The sequence below is a fragment of the Chenopodium quinoa genome, unplaced genomic scaffold (assembly GCF_001683475.1).
Source record: "Chenopodium quinoa cultivar QQ74 unplaced genomic scaffold, ASM168347v1, whole genome shotgun sequence".
NCBI lineage: Eukaryota > Viridiplantae > Streptophyta > Magnoliopsida > Caryophyllales > Amaranthaceae > Chenopodium > Chenopodium quinoa.
In genome coordinates this window covers 1,159,162-1,170,653 of record NW_018743292.1, presented here as the reverse complement: position 1 = coordinate 1,170,653, position 11,492 = coordinate 1,159,162, and the positions used below count along the sequence as shown (strand labels likewise).

The 11,492-nt window shown below is 37.2% G+C and overlaps 1 pseudogene; it reads left to right on the top strand.

Moving 5' to 3' along the window:
* On the top strand, window positions 1-4,329 carry LOC110737186 (annotated as a pseudogene).
* The last annotated feature ends 7,163 nt before the right edge of the window (window positions 4,330-11,492 follow it).

Sequence of the window (11,492 nt, the reverse complement as noted above, 5' to 3'; positions counted from 1 at the left end):
ATGTCTGTCTCCTCCAGCAATTCTTCACAATCCACAACCATTGATCACACATCTCCATATTATCTTCATCCGGCCTGCAATACGAACTTGGTCCTTTCTCCTATCGTCCTTCGTGGTGACAATTATGGAGAATGGGCTCGTTCAATCCGTAACGCTTTCAAGGCTAACAACAAACTCGGTTTTATTGACGGAACTATATTACGTCCGTCCGAAGACTCTCCTGATTTTTCTTTATGGGTCACAGTTAACTCCATGCTCACAGCTTGGTTGCAAAATACACTTGACGCTTCTATTCGTTCCACTGTTCCCTTAACTGATAATGTTAAGGATATGTGGGATGATCTTCATCAACGTTTCTCGATGGAAACGGACCCCGTATTAACGAACTTCGTCGTCTCATTTACACATGTTCACAGAATGGCGACTCGGTGGTCACCTACTACGGTCGCCTACGCAAATTATGGGAGGAACTTCAAGGTTACTTGGCACCTCCTTGTTCTTGTCCTTGTCCTTGCAATTGTGGTTCGAAGGCATTATTGGCCAAGGAGCGTGAAGATGAACGAACTCATCAATTTCTACACAATACTTTCATGTTCAATCAAACATGCTAATGCAGGACCCTCTTCCCTCGTTAAACACGGTGTTTTCTAAAGCCATCACTGAGGAGAGAAATCTTGCCATTGTTCACTCAAATGATCGCAAACCTGAAGCCATTGGGTTTGCTGCTCAGGGTCCTTCACGTCCTCCGTCTAAGGGTCGTGGCTCAACTCCTTCAAACAATTCTCTCACTTGTACCCATTGTCATAAAAAAGGTCATGATAAAGGGCATTGCTTTGAACTCATTGGATATCCAGATTGGTGGTTTGCTGAAAATAGAGCAGCTACACGAGGTCGTGGTCGTGGTGGAAAGCCTGCTGGCAGCCGAGGTAATCGCAACACGACAGTTGCAAATGCAGTAGGTGGCTCAGTTCCGGGTACGTCTTCCTCCACTCTTAATAATGGTGATTGGGCCGGGACTAATCTTTCTACTGAACAATGGCAGCAGCTCTTGAAAATATTCACAGACATGGCTAATAGCTCCTCCGTAGCCAAAACAGAAGGTATGCATAATTCCTCTTGCTGGATAATTGATTCAGGTTGTTCGCACCATATGACTGGGAACAACCGACTGTTTACTACTCTTACTCCCATTTCACCTTCTTCTGTTGGCTTACCCAATGGGGCACATGCTACGGCCACTCAAGCGGGGACGGTTGTCTTGTCTGATATTTTGCAATTACATAATGTGTTATATGTTCCAGAGTTGACTTGTAATCTAATTTCCGTATCACAATTGCTTCATACTTCATTTTACAATATTACATTCACTGATAAGCTATGTCTTATACAGGACCGCAATTCGAGGACCCTGATTGGAGTGGGTGAACAATGCGATGGAGTGTATTGGTTCAGGACTGCTCGGAATATTCGAGCTTACCGGACGGATATTTCGAGTACTCCGCAGCTTTGGCACCGACGACTTGGACATCCTTCTTACAAAGTTCTCTCTTTCCTTCCTGTTTTTTCTAATAACTCAAATTTCTCTAGTTTAAATAAACTTTCTTGCCCGTGCGATGTTTGTTTGCGCGCTCATCAGACTCTTAGTACCTTTTCAATAAGTGATAATAGAGCCAAAGATTTGTTTGATTTAATCCATTGTGATATTTGGGGTGCTTATTCTACTCCTTCTAGTTGTGGTGCATATTATTTTCTTACTATTGTTGATGATTATTCTCGTGTTGTTTGGGTATATCTAATGACGGCTAAAAGTGAAGTCAAACACATCCTTCCACAATTTTTTACTATGGTTCAAACTCAATTTAATAAAACCATAAAAACCTTATTTTCTGACAATGGTCTTGAATTTACCTCTTTACATCATTTTTATACTTCTAACGGCATTCTTCATGAAACATCATGTGTTGATACTCCACAACAAAATGGTCGAGTAGAGCGTAAACATCAACACATTCTTAATGTAGCGAGGGCCTTACGGTTCCAAGCTAACTTACCACTTGAGTTTTGGGGTGAATGTGTTACTACTGCAGCCTACTTAATAAATCGTACCCCAACAAAAATCCTTCAAAATAAATCTCCTTATGAAATTTTGTTTAAAAAATCTCCAAATTTTTCCATTCTTCGTACCTTTGGTTGTCTTTGTTATGCTAATTACAGACCTCGTGTTAAAGACAAATTTGGTCCTCGCTCTCGTAAGTGTCTATTTGTAGGTTATCCTTTTGGAAAAAAGGGGTGGCGTTTGTACGCCTTGGAAACGAAGACCTATTTTGTTTCTAGGGATGTTATTTTCTTTGAACATATTTTCCCCTTCTGTCAAAATTCCCCTCAACCTATCTCTCCTACCCTTACCTCCATCCCTCCTACATTTTTTGAAGACCATCCTACTCCCCAAAATACCATTCGAGCTAACATACCACAAAGTTCTGATCCCACCCTCTCCAATGAATCGATATCAGAAACACCACAAATCGAGACACAACATACCACAACCGAAACACATCCTGATACTATCATCTCTCCACCCTTGGGAAAAGGAAAGCGAATTAAACAACCATCCAGCCGACTCAAAGGGTACATAACCAACACGGTCCAAGCGCACCCTACTTCCATCGCATATACTGCTTCACTCCCTTCAATCACACAGTCCTCAGGTACTCCTTTTCCTATAGCTTATTATGTGAATTGTAACAAATTTTCTGTCCATCATAAACAATTTTTGGCAGCTATCACATCAGGAAGTGAACCTTCATCCTTTTCTGAAGCAAATCAACACTCTTAATGGCGCCAAGCCATGAAATTAAAACTTGATGCTCTAGAACGTAACAAGACATGGACACTAGAACCGCTACCATTGGGTAAGACAGCTTTGGGGTGTAAGTGGGTCTACAAAATCAAATACAAGGATGATGGTTCTATTGAACGGTATAAAGCAAGATTGGTAGTCTTTGGGAACAGACAAGTTGTCGGGGTTGATTTTAATGAAACATTTGCTCCTGTTGCTAAAATGGTTATAGTCCGTCTCTTATTAGCTGTTGCCGCAGCACAAAATTGGGAACTTCATCAGATGGACGTTCACAACGCTTTCCTTCATGGTGATCTTGAAGAGGAGGTTTATATGAAACCCCCACCAGGATTATCTGTCCCCCCGAATCAAGTGTGTCGTCTTCGGAAATCTCTCTATGGTCTTCGAAAAGCACCTCGTCAATGGTTTTCAAAACTCTCCACGGCTCTCAAAAGGTTTGGTTTTAAACAATCTGCTGCAGACTATTCATTATTTTCTTATATTAAAGGTCATATCTCTCTTCATGTTTTAGTTTATGTTGATGACCTTGTTATAACCGGTTCTGATCATGAAGCCATAATAAAATTCAAGAAATATCTCAGTAACTGTTTCTTTATGAAAGACCTTGGCTATCTGAAGTATTTTCTTGGTCTCGAGGTCGCTCATGGTCCGACCGGTTTGTTCGTTTCTCAAAGGAAGTATGCTCTTGATATTATCAGCGAATCAGGTCTTTTAGGAGTCAGACTAGCAGGTACACCAATAGAGAAGAACCAGACACTTGCTCGTAGTAAGGGGGAGTTGTTTTCCGAACCAGAGAAATACCGGAGACTCATTGGGCGTTTGATTTATCTCACAATAACACGCCCAGACTTGTGCTATTCGGTCCATGTTTTGGCCCAATTCATGGGTGCCCCACGTACTGATCATTGGGATGCTGTATTAAGAGTTGTTCGATATCTTAAAGGTTGTCCTGGCCAAGGCCTTCTTCTACAGCGCCATTGTTCTCTTCAGCTTTATGGTTTCTGTGACAGTGACTGGGCAGGTTGCCCATCAACTCGTCGTTCTCTAACTGGTTACTTCGTCCTTCTTGGTTCTTCTCCCATATCCTGGAAAACCAAGAAACAACCGACTGCTCACGCTCCTCTGCAGAAGCCGAATACCGTTCCATGGCTACTATTACTTGTGAGATAAAATGGATAAAATCTTTGCTGTCTTGCTTGGGGATTTCCCATCTTCAGCCCATCAAACTATACTGTGACTGTCAAGCTGCTCTTCACATAGCTGCTAATCCGGTGTTTCACGAACGGACTAAACATATTGAAATGGATTGTCACTTTGTATGAGATGAAATTCTCAAAGGCACCATTAGAACTTCTTATATTCACACGGGACAACAACTGGCAGACATCTTCACCAAACCACTAGGCAAAGTCCAGTTTTGTTCTCTTCTTCGCAAGTTGGGCATTCGAGATCTTCATGCTCCAACTTAAGGGGAGTATCAGAATATAATCAAGCATGTAGCATATCTTTACGATTAGAATATTCTAGTACACATAGGATTAGAATATTCTAGTACACCACTACATGTATTTAGGCGAAAATTATGGACTAATGTATATATTAGGAAGGTTGACAGCTATGCTTTTCTCTAGTAACTGATATCACACCGACATTGTTTTTGTATATAAGGAAGTCTTCTTCCTTGGATGAAATATAAGACAGAACAAATTATTCAGCCAATAATATATTTTGTCATCTGGTGACGTTGAAAACCTGACATCTAGCACAGTGAATAAGAATGCAGATTTGAATGGATCTTCTGTGCCTGAAGTTCAAGTGACATGGTACAGTGTCTTTTGTCAGCAAGTATATCCATGCCAATGTAGACACATTCATCGTCTTCTGCTCAGTAGTCCCCATCTTTGTTGCAATTGGAGTGACCCTCTTTCTGCACCAGCCATGGCCATCACAGAAAACTTGGGGCTCACTTATCACTATCTTTGGTGGAAGTGTCAAGTGTCATTTATGTGATGACAGATTATCGATTGACAGTAATGGCTTACACCTGGGCTTTAACTTATCTTGTAAGCATGTCCATTGATTTTGTTTATATAAAACATGTGGCCATGACCATTGGCTTGAACACGTGAGTTATGTAACAAGTGTTGTTACTAAAGTATTGTTGTTTATGTTTTTGGTTTGTGAGAAAAATAGAAAAAAATATTGCTTATTTGGTTGTATTATCATTCAATTGAGTTAGTATCTGAAATTTATTTTTATAACATGAATTCAAGATAGTGTTTGAACATCAAAAATCCAGCAATAACAGAAAGAATACTATGCAGATTTATTCTACTATATACTATAATATACATTTATCAACTAGCATTGTCTAAGGTTATACCAGAGCAGACACTTCAGAAATTCCACCAGCTGTTTTATGATGGCTCTGAAAGTTCTCCAAGCGCTTCAAAACAGACTGTTGCACGCTTTCGGTTTTCTTCAGAGAGTTTAGCTAAGTTAAGTCCATCTCGCGCATGGCTGTAACAATTCCGGCTGTATGGATGATCAACAACAATTCTTCATTACTTTTCTGCTTGCATAAGTTTGCCATGACTTTAACTACGATGAATGCAACCTACGTGAAGTCGAGTTTTGAGACAACAAAAAGTCTGCTAAATTATTGAACAATCCATTGTCCCAACCCCCTGATAGCCACGCGTCAATAGCAGCGGTTGTAAGAATTAATGCTGGTGCATCTACCTCATTTGCCAGACTAAAAATGCAAAGTACATACAACATTGCATGAGACAGTGCTGCCGGCAGATCAATCCTTTGTGTTCTATACTTTTAAGTGAAACCTTTGAAATCACACTTGTATTCCATCATATGTGACTTGAGAAATTTCAGCGTAAAATGAAGTCTTACCTTACTGAAATCGTAGTTGGCATAAACACACAGCATAGCTAAACTTCCTGCGAAACCTTGATCACTGAATTCGTCAAGCGCAACGTTAACCCTTGTAATGATTTTTACTGGTTCAACGTCATTTTCCAGACTAAAAAAGCACAACACATACCACTTTGCGATTTGTAGTGCTTTCACCAGATTTAAATCTTCTAGACTACGCTTGATAGTGAGATCAGCGAGATCACTAAACTTGGATTTTATCCAGAGTCGTTTTTGACATTTTGGAGGCCCAAGGCAAAATGATATTTAAAAAAATCATTTATTTTTATAATTGTTAAATGTTTATGTAATTTGTTAATTCGTAAATAATTTTATATAATTTGTTAAATACTTTCTCCCTTTCTTTAATTGCACTATTTAGACATTTTCATTCACACTTATCTTTTGACCTTCTTTGAGATTATCCGTTAGAAAAAAAACTAATAATTAAATATCATATTTTTATATTTACTTATAAATAACTAGTAATCATCAATAAATAATAACCAATAAATAATCCATTAGTATATATTTCAATAACTATATACTTAACGACAAACTAAAAAAATTCGTGTTGATTCTTGGTGTGATACTGCACCATTCTTTTTTTGCCTTTTTTGTCATTTTCGTATGGAAAATATTTGTGTAAAATAGAAATGCATATACAGATAATTAGTAAAATAAAAGTATAATATAATAAAATAATGAAACAAATAACCACAATAAGTCGAACTTTAGGCGATCTTACTTGTGACTGGTCAAACAATATCAATTGACTTTTACTATAATTAACTCTCAATTAAATAATAAGAATTGACTTAATTAAAAACAAAATATAGTTTAATATTAATTTTAAATACAAAAAATTATTTTTAATTTTAATTATAATAAATATTTTTATAAAAATATTGGGATGTTGGGTTTGGTGTGGAGGGTTGGGTGGTCATAGGTTTGTGCCGACTAGGGTGGGTGAAGTTGTGTGGGTTCGATCGGTCAGCTAGGTTGTGGCTAGGTGGGAGTTCGCCGCATAACATGTGTTCATATAATGTGTAGAATTGAAGGAAAACCAACTGTAGTATTTGGGAGTGGAAATGTGATTTGGGGTGTAATAATCTTGTAATGGTATTAACCTGCGATCACAATGTAAAAGATTTTTTAATGAAAAATCAGAGAGTTTGGTTTGAACTTTCTTTTGCTGATGAGGAGGATTATAAACCTGCATATTTGATTAGTAATAGTAATGTGGCTGAAAAATAAATGGCTTTGCTTGTGGTCAAATATAACAAATGTAGGAAACATTTTGTTGATCTTTCAATCTCAAAAAACAAATCTGGAACGGATGTTTTCATGTCCTCTTACTTTGCTCACGACACTGTTTCGTGTACGACCGGCATCTTATCCCGACCCCTGGTAGATGGAGAACCTTACGGCAAACAAGAAATTGTTGCCCTCGTTGAGTAACATTAATGTCTATATTCCATAAATAATTTAATTACTAGCTAGATTTGATTTGTGACCGGTCAAACAAGTCATCAATTGACTTTCACAATAAGAATTGACTTAATTAAAAACAAAATATAGCTTAATATTAATTTTAAATACAAAAAGTTATTTTTAATTTTAATTATAATAAATAATTTTTTAATAAGATTGTGGTGTCGGGTTTGGTGTGTAGGGCTGGGTGGTCATAGGTTCGTGCCGACTAGAGTGGGTGGGAATTGTGTGAATTCGATTGATCAGCTAGGTTGGGGCTAGGTGGGAGTTCGCCAAATAAGTGGGGTTCGAGAGTTAGAGTTAGGGTTTGGGTGGGTGTTCACTGGACTGGTTAGGATTAGGGGTGATCATGGGACGGGTACCCGTACCTTTATCACTATCGGTTCGGGTACCCGATAACCAATAACACTAAAAATGATATCCATTACCCGAACCAATAAGTTCGGGTACCCGGATTTTTGGTTCGGTTATCGGGTACCCAATATGATATCCAATAATAAAAATTTAGACTTTATATATAGTTATTATGATATCATTCAACACTAATTAGCAATAACACCACATGATCATGACCAAATTACTAATAATTACTAATCATTTAAATTATGAAGTGATTACAAAGTAAAGTAATAGTTTAGATTTTGGATAAATAGATTTAAGTAGGAAAAAAAAATAAAAAAATTGCTTATCGGAACGGATCGGGTAACCGTTAATTTTAAAATGATACCCGATAACCGTACCCGATAACGAATTATCGGATCGGGTACCCGAACCATCATGGTTATCGGAACGGGTACCCTAATTTTCAGTTCGGTTACGGTTTGGATTTCTGGTTTTCGGTTTTTTCGGATAATTTTGCTCAGCCCTAGTTAGGACACTAGGGTGTAAAGTCAAAATGCTAATAAAAGGAACAGATGGAGTATTAGAGCAACTCCAATGGTAAGCTACACAGATCACTAACCAACTCATACAATTAATTAACTCATATAATTCTACACTTGCTAGTCTGCAACTGCATTTATAATAAAATGTCGGTGACCATCAGCTGATGTTAAAACCGCAAAGGAAACACTACCTATACAATTGTATAGTTCACACTTCACATGAAACAATTAATTTGTCATAATGGCCACGACAAAAGAGTCATCTTAACCACATTTTTTTTAAGGAAAACTCATCCTAACTGTATTAAGACATGATAACTTTTAATTGACTTATGTTACTATACTTTCCTTTCATTTGTTATAAACTCAGTTTAATTAATGTAATTTCAGCCGTTTTCAAAATAAATAAATAAATAAATAAAACAAAAAAAACTTACAAACAAATTATACAAGCTTTGGGTGTGTGAAGATAGTATTTGAGAAATGGAAGTGTAAAACTAATAATCCGTACTTTTTAAAACAGGTTTACTCTAAACCCTTATAAGGTCTGCCCTGCCCTATAATTAGACAATCGTATAAAGACTCAGCCTATTTATTTATTAAACGGATCTAATCCATTAATAACTGTGGCGGGTCATGGGTCATGGCTTTTAATAGGGATCCAAGGCGTCCAACCCATTGAATTGCTCTATTGAAGCGCATTCAACGTTCTCCATTGAAGCGCAATTGCCGTTTTCTGTTGAATCTAGTTCTTGCATACCCCCATTGAATCAAATTTGGTTGCTAATGTATTATACAACACTTTGATGTTAGGATTCAGCTATGAAATCAAAGCTCTTTTCCCTAGGCCCAGGGCTATCGCCCCTCCTGCCCTACCTCGGGGACGGGCCTGATTTTATCATGTGTTCCTTGATCATTTTCAGCAGCAAAAGTAGTTTTTCCTTGTATACCTGTCGTGGTTGGCATAAACACAGAGCATGAATAAGCTTCCTGTGAAACCTTGATCACGGAATTCGTCAAACTCACGACCGAGTTCATCAATGTTTCCGGATTCGAGAGCTTTTATATAACCGCACCAACAATCGAAGCTCCAATGTCCTGAAGAAATTGATCAACAGAGATATTATCCCAAATCATAAAACCAGATTCTTCGTCAATTTCTTCGATCGAACTTTCTTCCGCGAAGAATTCATGGTATATAGCATCGAGTTCATCATAATCAATCTCAGTTTTCTAATTGTCCGCCATTTTAGCTGCTTTTGCTGGTGAGATTTTCTTATATTATTAATAGGATACATCAAAATATGCTTATATAAAATAATAATGTGCTTGTACGATTAACATACTTCATACTGAGTAATTCTTGATAACAAAATTGATCATAAATCTTTTATTTTCCTTGATTAAGAACCCTAGAAACAAGTAGATTATAAACTAGTAACCTGAAATCAATTGAATAATAACATCATTTATGAATTTTGTGATCTCCTTAAGAACTAACACTAGGTTATTTAAGTTCAATCTTGATATTATTAATTAATCGGATAAACTGGAAATGAAATTCTGTTGTAAATCGAACTGCTGTAAACAATAAAACAGAACAATGTTACCGGAATAAGACTGAGTCGCGGACTATGTTGCTCTCTTTAGAACATACACGGTACTGCCTTTAATGTGTGCAAGCAGCTCGTACAATAACCGCATGCTCCCCAGGATAAAACAGTCTCTCGTAACAAAAAGATATACCGATGGATTTGCACAGAGCCACCGGACAACGAAACACCAAAACTAGGAACAATGCTCGAATAATTTTAGAAAGAGTTTGTGGAAATTATTTTTGAAAAATGTAAACTGTAAAACGTTTTGTGAATTCTGAAAAATAGTTTCTGATTTTTTTGTGTGTAGAAATTCAGTGAGGGAGAGCAGCTATTTATATTGGATGGAAGATGAACCTGGACGGTTTTATCCAAGTAATTAACGGGCTGAAATAACGTTAAATAACCGTTGCCAAACAGTAAAAAAAACGGACAGATTTTGAAGGCTTACAAAATCAAGGAATTAACCCTTGTTCAAAAAATATAAATCTGTTTAAGAAATCTAATCCGGCCCGGCCTAGTTTGGTGCGCGTATGAGTTAGATTTGTTTGGTAGGTAAGTCCTTCCTCTCCACAAAATGTAGGTAGCCGAAGGGCCACACCCCTTTAAGTGACATACACTTATATAAACCAAGCAAGAGTTTCATTTTCCACCAATGTGGGACTTTACCATTTTCACAAATTCACACTTAAAACCACTTTGTTTCAACAAATTCTGAAAGTGTCAGAAAATTAAACTTACGATCAGCGTCAGTTTCTTCGGTCAAACTTTTTTCAGCGAGGAATTCATTGAATACATGATCGATTTCAACAAAATCAATCTCAGTTGTCTGGTCCTCCGCCATATTAGCTGGTGAGACATTCTTCTTCTCCTTTGCATCTTCTGGTGAGATTTTGGTCTTCTCCTCTGTGTCTTGAGAAGAATGATGATGATCCTCTGTTTTCCGATGATCCGCCATTTCTGTTTTTTGAGTCTTCTCCTCCGTTTTAGCGAATTTAGCTGGTCTATTCCCCTCCATTGTTGATCAGCTGATTTAGAGAGAGATGTTGAGTGTATTTGAGTTGCTGATTTTAGAGAGAGAAGTTGAAGAAAGAGAGGTGTTAAGGAGGAATAACAAAATCAGTTGATTTATAACATACTCTGAGTATTTAATAACAAAATCAGCAGGGAGAACTAGCCTTCTTTCCAAAAGGTGGAGATATGTTTCGACTTACTTAGTTCAAGCAGATTTCGTTAATGTTGCATATATACTTGCATCAACTCGATATACGACTCTTATTGTTTACGTTGTAGTATATATGCTGCTGTTGCATGCTTATTGCGTATTGAAGATGGAGATCAAGCTCATCTTGCAGAGGCTTATGATGACAAGTCAGGTACGCTGCCATCTGATTATCCATGTCAGCAATCCGTGGCTCACTTTACACATCAGCAATCCATGACTCTTGCTTGATCAACAACTTTTGTTAGTTATAACAGAATTCCCTCTTGTAACTAATTTCCTGGTTTTAAGGAGTGTTTGTTAACTACGCATCAACAGAAATTGTAAACTTACTGATTTATTCTCTCAAAATTCAATCAATAATAATAAAAATAAAATAAAATAAAAAACCCTTAATTTTCACTATGAAATTTCTCTGTTTTCTCTTTGATTTCTAGTTTACAATTACTTGGTAAAATTAAAGATATTGACGTCCAACTACGGAGTATATATATTAGTGTTCAGTACAT